The sequence below is a fragment of the Myiozetetes cayanensis genome, unplaced genomic scaffold (genome assembly GCF_022539395.1).
Source record: "Myiozetetes cayanensis isolate MyiCay16 unplaced genomic scaffold, myiCay2020 scf1, whole genome shotgun sequence".
In the NCBI taxonomy this organism is placed as follows: domain Eukaryota; kingdom Metazoa; phylum Chordata; class Aves; order Passeriformes; family Tyrannidae; genus Myiozetetes; species Myiozetetes cayanensis.
Window position 1 is genome coordinate 76,608,985 of NW_026086604.1, and position 20,365 is coordinate 76,629,349.

The 20,365-nt window shown below is 35.7% G+C and overlaps 1 protein-coding gene across 9 annotated transcripts in view; it reads right to left on the reverse strand.

Moving 5' to 3' along the window:
• Window positions 1-20,365, reverse strand: part of CDH12 (cadherin 12) — a 518,528-nt gene that overhangs the window by 198,056 nt on the left and 300,107 nt on the right. For 5 of the 9 annotated variants that reach the window (XM_050331330.1, XM_050331348.1, XM_050331357.1 and 2 more), the window contains one exon: window positions 17,849-17,988. The exons of 3 other annotated variants lie outside the window; for them this stretch is intronic. The gene's annotated coding sequence lies outside the window, so the exon portion shown is untranslated. The remainder of the gene's footprint in view (window positions 1-17,848; window positions 17,989-20,365) is intronic. One more of the 9 variants, XM_050331339.1, reaches the window with a different exon arrangement.

Genomic DNA, 20,365 nt, shown 5'->3' on the forward strand with positions numbered 1-20,365 from the left:
CTTATGAGCATGGGTAAGTTAGAACCAGCAATAGAAATTCCCTTTTACTTATTCTTAAGTTAAAGTTACTCTAAGCAAACAGGAGGAGAAACTAGAAACTGAAGAGATACTATGAATAATGAGGACTTCTATTAATAATAACACAGAGAAAGTTATGGCCAAATATTAACACAAGCAGTACAGAAACCATTTGATTTTCAATATCAGTAAACTATTTATTCAAATTAAATTACAAAAATGAATGCCTATAGGAACTGTGGAATAAACATATTTATGTCCAGTATGTTATTTTTATACAGTTCATTGAAAGAAGCTAAAAAGGTCTCTTTCAGTAACAGCTTCACATAATGAAATCAAATCAAGTTATTAAAGTTAGTGCAGTTATAGCAGTGCAGGTAGGAGGGACAGTCTTCACTTCATGTATAGAAAGTTACAGAGTATAAAAAGAATGATCAGTGTCCTCCATACTACGTCCAGAACTTGATTTTTGTACAAACCAGAATAGTGTTTGCTTCTTTCTGTCTTATGGAATATAATGTGTCTCAGAAAGAATAAGTACTGTAATTTTCTTCTACTGCATAACTGGATTGATGCTCTCTCTTGTCTGACTTGTTCCTGTCCCATAGGAGTCTGGAGAAAAAAACTCAGCTCAGTAAAGCTAAAGTCCAAAGAGAATTCTTGCTGGGACACGGCGTAACAGGGTAACTGGTTTACATTTTCTTCATCCTAGCCTACTGGTTAAATCACCACCTGACTTCTACTACATTTACTGTTCACCTTCTATATTTTAATACAGGTTACATAAGAATTCCCGGGCAGGTGGGGCTCGTTAGCCCTTAAAGGCAACCCACCTACGTCCTAAGGACCTCGCTGCCACCGTCCAAGCTCGCTTGGCCCCGGCAGATGAACCTTAGGATTAAAGGGTGGGCTCAGTTCCGCGCACACTGTGTCTCACCTAAAAAATCCATTGCGCAGGCAGGAAGGTGAAAAGACCTTCCCCGGATCTTCACTCGCGAAGACTGGCCATTATTATACATAAGAATTGCACAGCTACTGAATATTAGTGCAGGACACTATAAAATCAGTTCCTTCTTAGTGGTCACACATTTTAGAAGCAGAAGTAAATTGACATAAAATAGTCTACACCAATTAAAATAGCAGCATATTGCTCTGTCATGATTAGCATTATTTTGTTTTTGCCAGGAAAATTATATTTTACAATAAAAGGTTTATGCTATCTTTAGCACTCAATGCTTTCTGCATCAATGTGTTGTTGTCTCAAGGTTATTAGTAAAAAAATTCAACTACAGAGAAATACAAGACAATTGCCATAAACAAAGAGTACATGATACATTTAAATTTTCAAGAATCTGTAGCTGTGTTTTTATGACAGTTTTTGCTTCACAGCAGTGATTGTGACATTGATGAACATAGCATGGAGTGAGATGCTGTCAAGATATGCTACAAAGGAAGCTCCCCCTGTGTTCTTAAGACTTGGTTCTGCTTTCTTTAGCTTTTGAAAGAGTATCAGATCTTCCAGTACAACTGAAATCAATGACAGATGTTTCACTGCATCAAGATCTGATAATCTTTTTTACAGTATAATGTAAAATTAAATAGCTATTCTAAAGTCATCACACTTGATAAAACCTAATTTAAGGATTTGTCTCAGCAAATGTGTCATTGACCTCAGTGTGAACAGGTTTTAGTGATGAGATGTAAACAACAGCATGTCTAGACACCTAGGCATATGACTTTTTATAGTTTCTTTTATTTATATGACAATATCAATTCAACCTGAAGTAGCAGAAAATGTCAATGTGATTCTACTAGACATATACTGACATTATCTGTTGTTACGGAAACTTATAGCATTCTGGAATAATCTCACTGAGATGATTTAATTTATTTGCTATGTTTGTGACATGATATATTTATTGAGAGAAGAGTTTACATGCTACATGCTGTAGTTTCAAAATGTACTTTCAAACTGCAACTGCTAATGTGACCTAAGTGGTCTTTATAGAGAAAGTCCTGAAAGAAATGACAATTTGAACATAACAGAGTAAAATCAGAAGAAATCAATCATTTGGTTTTGGTAGAAATTATTTGAAGAAATATTGTCTTACTAAAATGAAGCTGTCAGATTGAATGCTCTGTCTACTCTATTTTACCTCATTTGTTTTAGGTAAAGGAAGTATTTTATTGCAAAGAAAAATGTAAAATGCTTGAAACACATCGAAAATAGCAGTTTGATTTTTAAACAAGCTCTAACTTGGCACAATTTTTACCCACAAATGTGGTATATATGTACAGGTTAGATAAAGAGTTATTCTAGCCTGGTTTACATGAAACATTATTTTAGCATGTAGGATGGAACAGTAGCAAAGGAAATATTATCTCCATCTGTGATCAGAATATCACAGGTTTTTTACTTTCAGGCCCCTGTAGTTTCAACAGAGTTGAGCTAGTCTTACAGGCACTCTACAATCAGTCGTCTACAAGATTACAGATTAGGCATTTTAAAATTTTGTTCTTATTATAGGCAAATGTCAAGTCATCTCCGAAAAAATCATTGTTACTCACTTTTGTTTCCTGCATTAGCAAATGATAGGATGAAAAATGAAGAAAAAATTGTATTATTTCTAGTTCTTATTGCCTGAATACTTCGCTATATTTGAGGTGTCTGCAGACCCAATAAACTAGAATCAGTTTTCAGACATAACTTAATATTCTATGATCACAGTAACAGCTTCCACTCTCCTTTTATTCCATGCAGTTAAGGGAGTTAAACAAAAGAGAGAGGAAGTATTTCCTTTGCTGACTTAAAGACTGAAATATTTGCTTTCAAAATCCTTCATAACAAGCCCAAATCAAAGTATGTAGTCTGATTATCTGATGTTCAGTCACTCTTTGTCTTCATGGGATGACTGTGAACACCACTTGTCGGGTGCTGTTTCCCTGCATTCAGGAGTCCATTTTGACCCCAAAAGCATTAACCCAGCCAGGTTGCATTTCTTTCTGTACTGTCATGTAAGATGTACTCAACGCAAAATAAGGAACACTGACCTTGAAAGGAAAGGGGTAGGTGTGTGGGGGAAATAATAAATCCCACAACCAAACCCATTCAACAGCCCAGACCAAGATCTAAGCTCTGTCAAAATGATTTCTTATTCCATTTTACTGAAGCAGTGCCATGCTTTATCACTTCTGAGTTCAAGCCTTACAGCTGAGGCAGCCCACTTGAATTGGCAAGTTGTTTAGTTACAGTATACACATGCTATTCACATTGTCAGTATGATTTAAAAGGAAAGAACATTTTGCAGGTGAAATACATCCACAACTGCAACAGGAAGCTGAAATCCAAAGCATTAAAGCACAAGGAATTAATTGTTGTGAGTCTCACTATCCTCCTTCTCTTCCCCACTTCTAGAAACACTATAGTCAGATTTGTGGCACTGGTGACTCACTGGTGGAGGTGGCAGCTTTGGGTCTTCCAGGAGCTTCTGCTGCTGGATTCTCACTAACAAAAGTAAAATTGGTCAGCTAATCTGAACTAAATGTAATGTACTACTACTTTCTATTTCATTACATCACTGTACACACAATTATACATAAATTGCAATATAATGTAAAAAACTGCTGAATTTGTCTTGTGACTATACAGATATTGAAATACCTAAATTAATTGTGAGCATAAAAAAGATGTTTTCCAAATTGCAAAAGTCCTCCATTTTACAACCACTAAAATTTACGTTTCATTACATGTGTTCAGAAGTAGTTGTGTTTATTTATAGATATTTTTATAGAATTATGTTGAGTTGCTTGGCTTCTGCGGTCCAGTCAGACTCCTGCTTTAATAGAATAGATCAAGTATTGTCATATGGGCATAGACTTCCTTTTAAAGCAAAAGGTTCTGTATTAAAGTGCAAACATTACCTCAAAAGAGCTCTTTGCTCAAACAGCAAGGAAATCAAAACCTTTCTCTTCTCGTAGTTTTCAGATCAGGAAACATGGATCCAGAATTCTTAAAATGCCCTGGAACTCAGTTTCATTTTATTTTAATGTAACTGAAAATTCTTGTGAAGGTAATCTTGAAAGTTGAGCTAATTTTCTATTACACAGTAGTACAGTACCAAACTCTATGCATTTCATGTAAATTAACAACATTATCAGACTACAATGAATCTAAACACTCCTCCATCTGTACTTTGTGATATGTGAATAAATAAAAACTTGAAAGTAATGCAAATGAAGTCACTAACAAAAGATCCATAACATTCAGAACTAGGTCATAAGTGAATGCATTAGTGTTAAATATAATTCCATCTTAGGTTTTTATGTTCACTTTCTTCTTTTGTTCTTGCTGACAATTGATTATCTTTCAGTAAAGTTTACACGTTACCATTAAATGTTAATAATGCATAAATATTAAACACACCATTGTAAACTTAGCAACACTATTAAAATCCTCAATCTCTGTAGGTGATACTAGAAATTACTAAGACCAGTATCACTAGTCAGAATCATAAAAATCCTGTCTTTCTGGAATTGATAGCAATAAACAATAGGCAAGGTACAACAGATATTTAATATGGCCATATCTTCCTACAAAAGCGGCGTTAAGAAAGAAAAGACAGTACTTTTTCAATATGACATTCCTCTTAATATTTCACTATTTTCTATCCTTCTGTCTGTATTTAATACTCTTAAAATACTGTAACATCTTAAGGCTCTGCATAGTCTAAACAGCTTAGTAATATTTTGTTCTCTACTTTGTTCAAGAAAAAAATCTGAAACTAACCCTCTGGAACACTGACGGGCAGAAACACCACTGTCAGATTTCCCACTGAGGATCCCTGTCAGGCAGGACATTGTTTAAAAAGCAGACAAAGACTTAAATGTCCATAATTGCTCTAGATTTCAGTTCCACTAGGTGACAATAGCTAGCTAAAATATACATGTGGAAAAGCTTTACGCCCTCTCAAGGGTGCTAAATCATTGTGTTGGCTCAAATTCATTTTTTAAGAGCTTTGTTGACTTCACAGCTGGTGAGTTGACACTTTCCATCACTTTACCACTTGGCAACAGATGCCTCTTACTTATGCACAGATGCTGAGTATCCACCCAACCCTAACATTAGCCTTGTGTTTTGAACTAATTGGGCCAACATAGTTGTAATTAAGATTTGAATAATTAGAAAACTAACATGATTACTTTCACAATTAATCCTTGTATTGTACCATTACATTTCTTTTGGGCTATCCTGCAAAGCTCTCAGTTTGTTGGGTCCTGTAAACGCATTAGCCTCCTAAATAGTGGAATAAAAATGTATTTTGAAGATAATATGACTGACATTTTAAAGGTTTGCTTTCACCCTGATTTTAAAGAGTTATAGTGTACAATTAGACTAGTATTTCCTTTCATTCCATTTGCCCATTATATGGATCCCTTTACAACAACCACACAAGAAAGAAAACCACACACAAGAAAGAAAAGATATTTAAGAAATCTTTTCCTTATATGAACATAAATGGATTCAGTGTAATATAAAAGATCTATAAGATTAACTGATCTGACATATCCTCTTTTTTTCCTTTGACTTGGTGTCTGTTTTAAAATTGTTGCTGAGGAGTAACTGTTAAGCAAAGGAATATAGCTGAGGGGAAAGAAAGAGTCTTTTAAGTAGGAAGTCTGTCCTGGGGAAATGGTGACATTAGTACTTGCAAAGAATAGCAGATAGTCTGATTTTAGAGAAATGAAATAAAGGGAAATGAACAATTAAAAATTGAAAATTACTAGGAATTGTCTGTTCAGAGCTTGAGGGATATGCAAAGTATATAAGGACTGGATAAATATGTCAACATCTCATGCTTTGGGTATTAGAAACTAATTTTAAACAATGTTCAGTCTGACAGTAATATGCAAATTTAAGATGTTCATGTAGGTGCATGCTCACAGAAATGCCACTTTTTTCCTCAGATGTATTTACTAACATATACAGACAATAGGAACCGTTTTATCTGCCAATAGAAGTCAAAACTAGTTAAATTTTAATTCTTTGGCATTAGACAGAACAATAGAGCAGAAACATTAAAGATGTACATGAATATTAATAAAAATCAGAATTTAGAAAATGTATATGCTATTTATAGAAATTAAATCTAAGTATTTTTTTTCTTTGGCATTCTAGATAATCTAAACAGTTCTTGGAACTCTACAGGAAGCCTGGTATTTCTGAGTTAAAGAGATCACTCTTAAATGTAAGAATATTGTTTCATAGGATATATTAAGAAATAGCTCTAATCTCAAGCGTATTAGGAAAAAAAAAAAGAGAAATGCATATTAACTGCTGTTTAATAAAGTCCATCTAGTTATGGAGAGGGAATTTGTTGCAGACAGACTCTCTTGAACTAAAGATTTATCTTTGCTAGTCTTGTCCAGGTATTTAAAACATATTATTCACACACATATCCTTGCTTTAAAGGGTATTTCATGAACATATTTATCAGGGAAAGCAAAGAAACAGGAGCAAGGAAGGAGAAATGGTTCTCAAACCAGTTCATAGGAGAATATTAAATGTTAAATGGCAGTACCTAGTAGCAGCTCAGCCTCCTCTGAGGCAGCAGCAGTTCAGTTCTCCTAAGGCAGGAGAATGAGCAAAGGTTGTAATTACTGTCTACTATTGCTATTGAAAATAAATATACTACTTCCATATTCAAGAAGATATATAGACTCAATCCCTCTTGCCCTACTAATTCCTTAAGCCAAACTACTAATGTTTCTGTTTATGGCTATGATAATCCCCAGGGTTAATACCTGACATTATGGCAATTTGTGATCACAAGCCAATCTCTTATAAAAGTTTGAGTTTGGTCTTGAGACAGAGACTCATTATTTCTTCTGGCACAGGAAAGGGAACATGATGCTAAGGACCAATGAAGGGAAACATGACTCCCAGAAAGAAGTTATACTAGCCATTACCCTTTGTTTGCTAGGTGGGGATAAAATGAAAAAAAGAAACGGTCTCCTGACCTTTATGTTGGGCAGATGGAGTACTTTCCAAAAGCTGGGAACAGAAGCCTCTTTGTGGACAACATGGGTGAGGAAAAGGAGACAAGACAAGTTTGTCTTTTTTTTTTTTTTTCTCTTTATTTAAAGGCAAAGGAATATTGGTAGAGAACAAAAATAATTTCTGCAAACTTCAATTTGTCCAGGAGAAAAAGCTCAACAACTGTTGATAGAATCACAGAAGACATCACAGAAGTAATCACATCCTCACCTTGTCTCAAAAATTTAGAGTTGTTGCACTGTCCCACACAGGGCACTTCTTCGGTTTAATGAACAAAGAAAGAACTTGACTATTACTCAACATCCTGGCCACTGATTGACACTTCAACCCCAGACACAGCAGTACAGTATAAATCAAGATTTGATATCTCTGAGACTCTGGTTTTGTTTAGACATTCCATGAAACTTTAAAGCTGTCCTGAGTGCTTGTCAAACCTACCTGCTCAATTAGACTTCCTAATTCTATCAATCATATCCAGTGTACTTCACAGTCATAACCTGATCCAGTTCCTGATGAAGGAACAGAAGGTTAAATCAATTCTCCAGCCAGGTTTGAGTCATCTCAAATATTTTTTACCTCCTCTGTAAAACAGGTTTTGCCAGATACTTCTGTTGCTGTGGGGGTTTTAAGCACAAGGCAAAGTACTGAGCAGACCCTAAAACTCCCTTCCATTGTGTGGTTGGTAAACATGATATCCATTTTAATGAAATTAAAGCTAGGTTATAGCTTTACCACAGCAGAGATGCTTTCACAATTCCTTCCATAAAACATAGTTTAATGCCTCAAAGAGGGATGAATAAGATTATCCAATTATAAATCTCTTGACAATGATTATCAAATAACATTTGGTTTCACAGAGAGCTTGAGAATTTTACGATTTTAGAATATCAAATTCCAAAATATATGAGATTATATACTCATGTAGAATTATAAAATGATACTCCAACTTATTACTTAGAATAAGTTTTTGTTTCTGTGGCTGTGTTTTGCTTCACTAACAGAGCTATAGATTTTCACATTATAAAGAAAGTAAGTATTATTCATTTAATTTGTATTTTTAATTATTTTCAGAATGCAAATAAAAATTTAAAATGTTTTAAAAGTAATTACAAGGAAAAAGAACTCTTAATATTGAAAAAACCCCAATGCCTCACATATTTCCAAGGAAAATTAAAAATGGAACAGTAATTTCAATTACTAATACTTCCTTTTTTTGACAGGAGATACTTCTCTATTTACTTGGATTATGTTTTGATTCTATCCTTCTCACAACATTTATCTCTGTGCTATGGTGCTCTCTGCCTTTTCAAATGTTTGCCTTCAGGGGTATTGATGCTACTAAAGAGTATCATATTTCATAGATCTGCATTAAAAATCACTTCTTTTTCCTGACAAGCTATTTTAAGCATCACATTTATGCCTTATGAATTGCACTTTAAAAAAATATATCTACATATCCCATGAAAACTAAACCTATCTGACCCAAATTTGTTTCTTTGCAAGAAGGGCAATTTTTTTCTGGGAACATTAGCACTAAAGAAGTATGAAAGGGACATTTTCCAAAGCAAGTACTATTCTTTACTTTTACTGGGGAGGGGAAAATATCCTATGAAAAAAATAAAAGAATGACCCTTAAAATGGCTACTTTTACTATGAACATCAGTAATATCAGACCATTTTTCTCAAAATTAAAATCTGAAAACAAGAAGGGTGAATAAATCACACAGCACACATAGGTATAACCTCCAGCACTTGTATGTTTTATAATTTTAGATGGCATAAGATCACTCCTTAATTAATCATTTTTGCACAAGACATACAGGCACAAAGTTAGAGGCAAAGAGTGAAAGAATGATACCTGTTAAAGTTTTCTTTGAAAGGATAAGAAACTATTTCTTTACTATGGTATTTGTCCAAAGAAAACCTAAAGAACAACAGGTAGAAAAAGAAAGGTCTGATGCACTTCTTAAACAATGCATTCATAGAATCATAGAATCATAGAATAGATTGGGTTGGAAAAGACCTCCAAGATCATCAAGTCCAACCCCTGATCCAACTCTAATTACTATATCATGGCACTAAGGGCCATGTCCAATCTCTTTTTAAAAACTTCCAGGGATGGTGAATCCACCACCTCTCTGGGCAGGCCGTTCCAATGCCTGATCACCCTCTCTGTAAAGAATTTCTTCCTAACATCTAACCTAAACTTCCCCTGGCAGAGCTTGAGCCCATGTCCCCTTGTCCTGTTGTTGGTTGCCTGGGAGAAGAGACCAACCCCCACCTGGCTATAACTTCCCTTCAGGTAGTTGAAGAGAGTGATGAGGTCACCTCTAAGCCTTCTCTTCTCTAGACTAAACAATCCCAGCTCCCTCAGCCTCTCCTCATAGGACTTGTGCTCAAGTCCCTTCACCAGCCTGGTTGCTCTTCTCTGGACCCGCTCCAGCACCTCAATATCCTTCCTGAACTGAGGGGCCCAGAGCTGAACACAATACTCAAGGTGCGGCCTCACCAATGCAGAGTACAGGGGAAGGATCACTTCCCTGCTCCTGCTGGCCACACTGTTTTTGATGCAGGCCAGGATGCCATTGGCCTTCTTGGCCACCTGGGCACACTGCTGGGTCGTGTTCAGCTTCCTGTCAATCAGCACCCCCAGGTCCCTTAGGTAGATCAGATTATGTTTTGGCTGCTACAACCTGCACTAATAGAAACAATTGAGATAAAGTGCATGGTAACCAGCTCTACCTATTCTTTATCAAATAAGTATGATTATATACAGTTATTTAAATTTATTAGATTGATTTATTTATAAATTTATTTAGATTTATTAAATATTAGCTCTTAGTAAAAATCATTGTCTGTCACTAGGTATGTGAATAACACAAATTGAGTTCATACCTTGACTGACTATTTAGGAATAGTTGAGAGACCTTCCATTCAAGAGAAAATTTAAACATAGCACCTTCTTTTTTTTTTACCTAAAGTAGCATCCCTGGGCATGTATCACAAAAAGGACTTTATAGACATTAGGCAATGAGAATAGATTGGTAATTCTAGTTTTTCAGCAGCCTCCTTCCAACCTCTCCACAGAACTGTAACAATATTTAGAAAGATAGTTAAGTGTGTGAGTTTTCTATTTAAAATATTCATGCTCTTTGATCACAAATAGGGCAAAAAAATGTCACACAGTTATTATAGAAAAAGTGAGTTGATTAAAAAAGAGTGACCTTTAGAAAACATTTGCAAAAAATGTCCATTGTTTGATGGAAGATAATGCTCCAGGGAGTTACAAGCAAAGTAAAAAATAAGCATGCCAAATAAACAAACCCACCCAGTTTAAATAACAGGTTTGGAGAAAAATACTTCTACAAGTCTAAACAAAGAAAGAAATCAAACCCCACCACCACCAAACAAACAAAACCCCACAAACAAACAAAAATTGGCCAGTTTCTAATATTTTCTGTGTTGTTTTTAGGATTTTAAAAAAAATCTTTAACTATTAGAATCATCTAGTGGTTTGCCCTGATATCTCTGCTCCATCCTGCCATACATAATATCTCCTCTACACCCAGCCTAGCATTGCTCACATTCTTGGATGCTGGAACTCAAATATGTCCTTGACAATTGAATTTTGGCTCTCAGGGTGAGAAAGAGTGACAGGTAATTGCTGTGTGCTACATCTGATGAGTAATACAGAGTGGGATTAAAGTCAATTGATGGACCTGAATATAGCTGCTTACGCAGTCTATACATCAGACAAAGGACATTTCCATTCCAAATAATAATAAAAAAGGAGAGGAGAGAAATGAGATGAGTAGACATGAGGCCAAATGCAGAAGAAAATGATGGTGTCTGAAAATTTTGTTAGATTTATATGCAGTGAGGAACAAAAAATGGGACAGAAATCTTTACACTGAATCATAGAAACATCAGATAGAACTCCTACTCTTCAAAAAGCATTTTAATTAGCAAATTCATTTGAGTGTTTTCCTTATTAGCACTTACCTTTTCAACACCATCTCTCAAGCTCTGCATTTATTCTGACATATGCACACTTTCAAGTAGAATCCAGGTACATCACATTTTCTCTCTTTATTTATTTGACACGTGCTCCTTCAAGTAACAGTGCAGAGGTGGAAGGGTCAAATTACCAAAAGATTTTGTTTACAGAAAATCTGAATCCCACTACCTAGGAGGTCAGATTTAAAAAAAACAAACAACAACAACCAAACAAAAAAGCAACAACAAAAAACTATTTAAATATGATAGGAAGCAGATGTATTGAGAGGACTGTTCATCACACAGTGATAGAAAAACAGGGACCTCTATTGAAATGCACAGGGCTGGGTATTTTTTCCTTCTTTTTCTTCTACCAGTGTAAATCAGGACTTCTGTAACATCTATTTAGAATTATAGTGAGGCAGATCTACATTTCCTAGGTATACTTATGCCCTAAATCGTTACTATTTATGTAGAAAAGGAATAAAAAGTGTTATTTGTGACAGGCAATGCAAAGGAATATGTATTCCATTTACCTTTCTTAAGAGATATAGTTATCTATTTAAAATTATGACAATCAAGTACCATGAATACTATTAATAATTTAAGAAGAATTGAAAAGCCAGTTAACAAGCAAACATACAAGTTTCCTAAATGGCAATGAAATGGCTTTTCCTTTTTTTTTATATATATAATTATTACTCCAGTTTAATGAATGAAATATTGTTTGAACTTGAAGAGTTTTTATAGAAAGTTTGTTGCAACTAAATTTGAGTGAATTTGGCAGAATTTGACAGAATGGCTTCATCACCAAATCCTTAGCAGAAGTATTGAGTAAAAGTCAGTTCAGACTGTTCAAGACAATAAAAATCTAGTCAAGATATACTAGTTTTCAGCTTTTCTTCATCCTACTATTATTCTTAGAAATCTGTCATTAAATTTTACAATCTGGTATATTTGTTCCATTTAACAACATTGTTTTTATTTGCATCATTTTCTTAAAAATGAAAAAATTAACCATGGCATAGAGCCTTTTTCCCCCTTTTAGATTATGTATTAAACTAAATATAAATCAGATATATGAAAGTTTGTAACATACACACACAGTCAGTATGCCCAAGGACAGAATGCCAAGAAGGTGTTTCTTAATAAATGAACTTTGTGATCTCCATAGTGGCTTTTAAGAGAGTTCCTTAGACTATCATCTCAACTCTATATACAGAAACACTCCAGTGTAAATATATATATATATATATATATATATATAAGGTCCAAGAGGACTGAAGAACATAAGGGAATGATAAAGCAAGTCAGAATCTAGGTCACCAGTTCAAACCATGTCCTGTGGATAGTGGTTGAACTACATAAACAAACCAAAACCTTTGTGAACTGAATAAATGACCACAGACAAGTGGTTGGTAAATGTGTGTCCGCATTTACAATTAAATTTAGCACTTGCTGGCAGCCTTCAGAGAATAGCAGCCAAAAACCTGTGTAACCTTATAGACTAAATGACCTAGGTCAAAAAGCTAGATTATGGGATCATTGCAGAAGCACATTGTTGATCAAGAAAAGTCAAAAGTCTTAACTGTTTTCCGGAAAAGGAGTGGGTTTGCATACCTATGTACCTTCACTGGGAAAAACAATTTAATTGCAAGCATTATGCTAACTAAGTATAGTTGTGCTGGACAAAGTATTAGCACAGTAAATACATGCATGAAAAGAATAATAAATCTAAATTTGGACCTACATTTGGAAACTACTTATCCAAGTCATTTGATTGAGCATTTATCATCAGTTTTGGAAACCGTTCTAAATTTACTTTAGTCTGAAAGTTGATGGACAATATAATTCTGTGACCTAAATATACAACTTTAAAACTTAACGTGGGAGACAGCACTTTTTTTGTGAATTAGGCACTTGCATACTTTCTGATTTTGAATCTCAGAACTATAAATTTCTTATGAATGTCTCCATAAAGTTTTCTAGCCTGAGTTGTGATTACAGGTCTGGGCCATTTAGCACAACAGCAAAGAGATGGAGTTCAGCACCCACAGACCTCAAATCACACTCTGATGGGACACAGGACAGTAAACATAGCTTACATCACATATATGTCAACCAATGCAGTCATTGCCTCAAAAAATATTGACAGCTGAGACATCTACAACAGAAAGATGCCCTGCCAGCCTAAACTGTCTGGTGCACATCAAAAAGTCTGATCCTCACAGGAAGACTCTTCACCCTCAAAACTGAAGTGATACAGTTGACAGAAACTGAACCACAGCTGCTCCTAAAGCAATTGGACCAAGTCTCATGATGCAATATCTTAGCTCTCATCTGCTGGGGATAAAATGAGCCTCTTTAAATGATCCATTGCAATATTAGTATTGTAAAACATATATTGGAGCATTTGAAAACATATGTTTTTGACTTACGCTAAATACAAAGTCCAGTAATCAACATGGCAAGGTAAGTTTGTATTTTATTTTGATGTAGAATTTTTCTACCTGGAATATTTTTCCCCTTCTCAAACCACTAGGCTTGAAGGTTCAACAAGAAAGCAGACTGAAGCTTTCTCCCTCCCAAAACAGCACTGCAGCCTCCAAGGTTGATACAAAATAATTACCTCAACAAATATTTGGTGATACGTGCCAAATCCAAGGCCTTCAATGAGTCACATTTCTACAAAACAAGTGGACCTTGGTGAAAGTTTCTATCAATACAAAGGAAAATAAGATTTGAGATTCATTAATATTCTGCATCTATGAAAAGGAGAAATAAAAAAAGAAGCCAGGAAAAAGTTACAGCAAACATTATATTAGCCTTTAAGTCAACTAATTATAAGTTGGAGAAGTTATTCAGGAAGTGCAACTTTCACAGGGGCTTGAAAATAACAATCTCCAAATATATGCTCAAAACTTAAACATTTGAAATCATAATATATGAGTATATAGATTGTAATCTGTGTTTCTTTTTAACTGTAAGGTATGGTTTTTCAAAAGCAATGAAATTCTGAGGTATATGAGTTAAACCTTGCTGAGTCTGTTTCCATGAACCAGTTAAGAGCATGGGATTTCTGCAGTGTAGACACACACATAGGCTCCAAAGCTGGAAACAGAACCACCTCTTACTGTGCTAGCTACTTACTGTACAGTGTACCGAGGTACAGACCTTGATAGAAAGGGTGTACAAAAAAAAAAAAAATTAAAAAAAAAGAAAAAGAGATTGTAGAGTGCTGGAGCACACACATCCCATTCTTGTGAGCACTGGAGTGTTTTCAGAGGGTGTTTACTGTTTCAGTTAAAAATGAAAAGTTTATACAATGTGTAAGTGATGTTCCTATGGCATAGGAAGAAAGAGGATCACGGTAGATGAGGAAAAGGAAAGAAAGGAAAGAGGGAGAACTTTGAGAAGACCAGAATGAAAGAAACACATATCATTAGGAAGAAATAAAACCTACATGAAGAGGAAGGTGTTCTCCAGGGGTGCAAGAATAAGCATCTAGGAAACAAATTATGAAAATAACAGAAGAAGGAGAGACAACAAGAGTCTGGTGGGACACAACAGTCTTGCCTGGAAAGCTGATGTTAGTTCTTCAACAGATGTTAAGTAACATGGGGTTTGAAAAGCCTCCCTTTCAGGTAAAGCAAATTCCCCATACAACTTTGAGAAAGGAAACTATGGAACCTCATTAACCCCTAAAGCTTATTCTATCTCATTCTCACCCTATCCTCTTGAAATGATATATCTCTTTATTTTGCATTATCTGGATTATGAAATTAGTGGTTAACAGTTGTATTCTCTTTCACATATCACTATCTCTGTTTTAGTAGAACTGTTCCTTGCTGTTCTGTGCTTGGTTATTTATGTCTGCTTTCATAGAGGTCTCTTTGATTTACCCATTTCCAAACCTCAATTTAATAAATTTCCCTAAAAATCTCCTAAAATATTAAAGTAATAGCATCAAACACTAATTTTTAATGGAGTTGGGCCAGATAGTAATTGTACGCGTCTGTCAGTAATAAGGAGACATAGCTTTAGGCAAAAAAAATTAACACTGACCTCATTCAAAGAACTTGAAATATCTGAAATAAAGTTGAACTCTCCATACAGTTATATATTTAATAGTATTTGATATGGTCCTAGAGTAAAAAAAAGTTCAAGACGGGGAACTAGGCTATACTGACATGTCTTCTAGTGCCTTCTTATGTAACCTGTCTTCCTATGTTTAACAAATCTGAAAAACTTCAGTAAGTCAGATACCCCAAAATATTTGTTTAATGAGGAATATTATTTCCCATACTGCTGAGGTCACTGTTAGGACCATAACTACATATGAAGAAGCCCACATTACATCAGTGGAAATTATCAGAAAATAATTATATCATTATTGTGTGTTTTTCTCAAAACATGAGGAAAAGCAGCATTTCCCTGTGTTAGGTAAACTGTCATGTCATAAAACGTCTGAGGCTGGCACACTGGAAAGTACACACTCTTCCCTTAGAAGAAGATAGAACATGCGATCTTGTAAAATAATAATAGAGATGTAAGTGTATTTGTAAGACTTGTTTAGAAACCCACAGACACACTGTCATGAAAGTGTGATTTATTTATTTTTTACTTACAACAACAGCTTTGTGAGACAAAGGAGAACAAAGCCATCATGTCAAACATTGTTTGTAGTCAGACCTTGTGAAAAGACTGGATGGAACTTCCAGTTATTTTTATTTAACCTGAATGTCTGCAACTGCAATTCTTTTACACTTGAATTTCTTTTCCATGCATTGCATTAGGTTACTGTATTTTGACCTTTTTTATAACGAATACTCTGACGTATATGAACAAATATTAATTATGCTGAGAAACCATTGATTAATTATGGGAAAAAAAGAGTGAAGACACATAATGGAAGCTCATATATGTATTGAAATATTTCTACCCTGGTCAAGACTTGTACCTCTGGGTTGGAGAAGCACAAAATTTAGTAAATTTCATATGAATGTAACACAAAAAAAGAAGTGAACCGGACGCTACAACACAAAAAGGATCAGTGCCTGTAACTATTTCCAAAACTACCTTCTTTTCCAAGAAAACAGTTATAAAAAACATAGCCTTCAAAAATAATTTTCAAGAAGAATACACTGATAGATAGTCAAAACTGTCAGTATTCTTCGAATATTCCCCCAAAATCTCAGGTCTTTTTCTCTTATGTTAAGGTTTTTCAAGAAAGAGAACTGGTATTTCTCACTGGAAAAACTAATGGAATCAGTAACAAATTGGAATTAACCAACATTTCCCTAATTTTTTTTTCTTTTTTTTTTCCTTTGGGGAGGTGGGCTGGAGTGTGTGGTGGGTTGGAGTGGAGAGATGGGGTGGAGCAGGGCAGAGGCTTGAAAGGTGTATCTCCATATTGAGTAGCTGAGTTTTTAATGCAAGACATAGTGCTATTAATTGTATTTACAACAATAGATGATAACCATTTAATGACAATAAACAGCATTGGCTAAAAAAAAAAAAAAGAAGTGCAATTAATTCACACTTGCATAAACTACCTAGGAGTTATACATTTATCTAAGCCATGAAGATTTGAAATCACTTAACTTTCTATTGATCTTTTCTTCCTATTATGACAGAGTTTTAAACACAATGTGTTAACTTTTGTAGGTAACAGAGAGAACATTGACATGTTTAATACAACAGATCTTAATTTGGTCCTTAACAGTATTAAAAAGTTTGGGCTCTTTACAAGCTCCTTAATTACATCCCTTGACAGCATAGCTATCAAGTGTGGATTTGACTGAGACTATCCAACTCAGTTCAATTTAGATGTTTCAGGGTGGATATGCCATAAGTTCATAGATAGCTAACTCCTGGCTGTGTAAGAAACCCTGACTCTTTCTTATTACTCATTTAATCTTTCAAGACAGCCTTTCTCATCTGCTCTCTTTTTTCTTTCCAGATAAGGATCTTCAAGCATCAGTCTATTTCTTTTGATATGCCTCACTTTCTATCACCCCATGAAAAAATACATCCTCTCTCTCTTCAATCAAACATCAGTCTCCCCCAACAACCAATTTGATTTTCTGCCCACTCATATTGAAACAGCACCCCTACTCACCCTTTTCCACACACACACACCCCAGAACTGCTAATCCTGAGAAAGCAACTATCCAAATCCCACCAGCGTCTGAGAGCATAACATTCCAGATGCCAGTCACAGTCTTCAGCCTCTTGGTAGCCTGAAAAGCTGCATGCATATTCTTGACTCACATTTCAAAAATCCTTTTCTGTCTCGCTTAAATGCCATGGGACTTTGAAACCCTGCATCTACGAGTTCCTGCTGGCGAAGGGATGACGCTCCTTATTCAGAATTAAGTTTTACCATAATGCACTTTTGCTTTCCAGCTGCTATTCCTCAAATACACGTACAAAGGGGGAAAGCGTGCTTGCCTTCCTTTCCTCCTGCCTTCTCACACCCCTGCATGCTTCTAACAGTTGGTTTGGGAGGGGGGGGTGGCTTTTTTTTTTTTTTTTTCCCCTCTAAGCTTGGGAGAACTACCGAATCGGAAATAACTGCAGCCATTCATAAGATGCTGCTTAAAATTCGAATCCCTCCAGAGAGGCGTTCCAGGCTGGGACACTGGGCTCTGCCCCCATCCCTCTCCTGCCGGGCGGCGCGGGCTCCCTTGCTGCAGTGCAGGCGGGCAGTTCACTCCGCTCCAACTTTCAATGCAGAAATTCGGCACGATGCAGTCAGACAGACAAAGCAGCACTTACCTTAATTGAAATCTTTTCTCTGGTAATGCTGGAGCATCAGTCCAATCAACAGCGATCTGAGGGGGAATCCTAAGTTTCAATCAACACCCTCCGGGTAGCTGCATGCTGCTCTGCCTTTTTTTGGTTGAACTCCTCACTGTCTAGAGGAGAGAGAGAGAGATCAGCTGAAATCCTCAGAGGCTCCTAGGGAGTGAGAGAAGAGGCACCAAAGCAATGTTTCTTAACGGGAGATTCTCAGCAAGCGTGCTCAGGTCTGGAAGATCCTGTAACTGCTGTGATAGGCTCCTGTCATGTCCCCTGAGCCGTGAGATGATCATTGACCTGATTAGCTCTGAACACTCCCTACATGCAGAGAAAGCGCTGAGAGGATTGGCGGGTCGCGAGGGAATTGGGAAAGGCACCAGGGCCGCTTGGGAATCTTCATTCTTCCAGACTAATGGATGTGCTGCAGCTGAGGCTGTAATTTGTGAGGAGGTTATACACAATGTTAACCATCTGAGGACTTAAACAAATGTGCTTTTGCATGCTGTTTCTCAAGGTGCACCAGCATTCAACGGACGGTAAAGCTGAGTAATTAGAGGCTGATGTAGCCGTTTTGTCATACAAGGCTCACTGTATGAGATATTCTGTAAGCTGAGAGATAAAGTGGATTCATACATTTGCCTCTGACCCTGGAGACAATAACAGTTAATGGGTAGAATAAGTGAAATTAGCATGGTGGGCTCATGTTGGCCCCCAGATGGCAATCAATCACCACGGAAAGGAAAAGAAGAGAACAACAAAACCCAAACAGACTAGAATTATTTAACAAGTGTATGTATGTGGCAATTAAATACATATAGAGAAAGATTGCCAAATTAGCAAAGAAAGGGCTCTTCAACACGAAGATAAAATCAGTAGCAAAGCACAACAACACAGCAAAGTTCTTCCCTCTTTTACAGCAGAGGGGAAAAACAAACAAGGTTTAAGAATTTAAAGAATCCAACTTGCCTTTCACTTATACTGGTACAAATAAATCTATTAAAGATGACAGTTTAAATTTAGAGGGGAAAAGAAAGAGCAGAGTGAAAGAAGAGTGAGGTGTATTCATTACTTTATTTTTGTTTCAAAGGTATTAGAGAAACTAGACTTTTGTGTACCAAGTATTCAGACTTACACGGTCAAAGTGTGTCACCTTTTATGAATGTCCTCATTCACTTTTTCCTGCTCTTGGATGACAATATGGCACTAGCCAGTTAACTCAATTTTCCATTCAGATTTATCTATGGAAATACCCATTCTAATATATTTAGAATGGTGATCTGAAGCACCCATATAAAAGGGAAAACAGATATTTTGGTAGCAACTAAAGAAGAAGATTTGGAACCTATAGTAGAATTGCTAGTTCATATGTAGTTATCATAAGCTACTCTATGAATGCTGAAACACCTAATCTTAAATATATACTGGAATTCTTAATCATTTTATTTTACTTTTGGTCGGGTTTTATACATCTTTCAGGTAAATTTATGTAATTGTATTTTAGTAGGATAAACAGTCAAGAAAGCAAATTTTAACTTGTTAAGCAAACAGCAAAGAAAATGGATTACATATTTACTTTCTGAAGGCATTCACTTCAGAAATCTCGTTATTACAGGGAAAAGAGTATCATGTGATTTAGATCACTCAGAAGTAACCATGAAGATTTGAAACTCCAACTTATTTAACAAGACAGAAGACAGTGATCTCTCACCCTAACTGTAATGCCTAAGAAACAATAATCTAAGTACAATAATTCTAAGTTCCCCATGTTCCCACTACACAATCAGTAGTAAGAAATCAATTTTTCTCCCCTAGTGGTGGTAACCATATGATTTTCAGTATCCTCCTCTGGAAATGCCTCTCTCTTCCACAGATCATAAGCTCCTCCATGTGCAAAATCTGTATAAAAAGATTGTCTTTGGCAATATTTCATATTCAGACAGCAATTTTTTTAGAATGCAGGTTACCTTTTAGTGTGATTTATTGAATATCTATTAGCCAGGAATTCATGTTTGCCCTGGGACTAATGGTAACAAACTAATAATTAATCAAATAATTAATTAAATTAGAAGGCTTTTACACACATTATCATGAAGCATAAACACATTCTTGATCTTGACTAAAAGGTTTCATGTGTCAAGACTACAGTGATTTGCTGCTACAACCCTCATTGAAAAAGAGGCTGCTTTACTTACCCGTCCATGTGTATGGGTAAATACACCAGGGAATGGATGGCAAGTAATGCCAACACTTACAATCTCAGATGTTCTGACATGGCATCCCTCATGAAACATGTCATCCACAGACACGTATCATTTATGATTTCAAATACAAGGAAAGGTATTAAATATGAAAAAGACCTTCTTAAGTCTCTTTATTTGCCATTCTTTTAAGTTTCCAATTTCAGCTTTCTTGTTGTTTTATTTAGTTGAATCCTAACTCTCACCAGACCTGGAATTTTCAACAATTCTATTAAACTGGTGTTCTACAACCTAT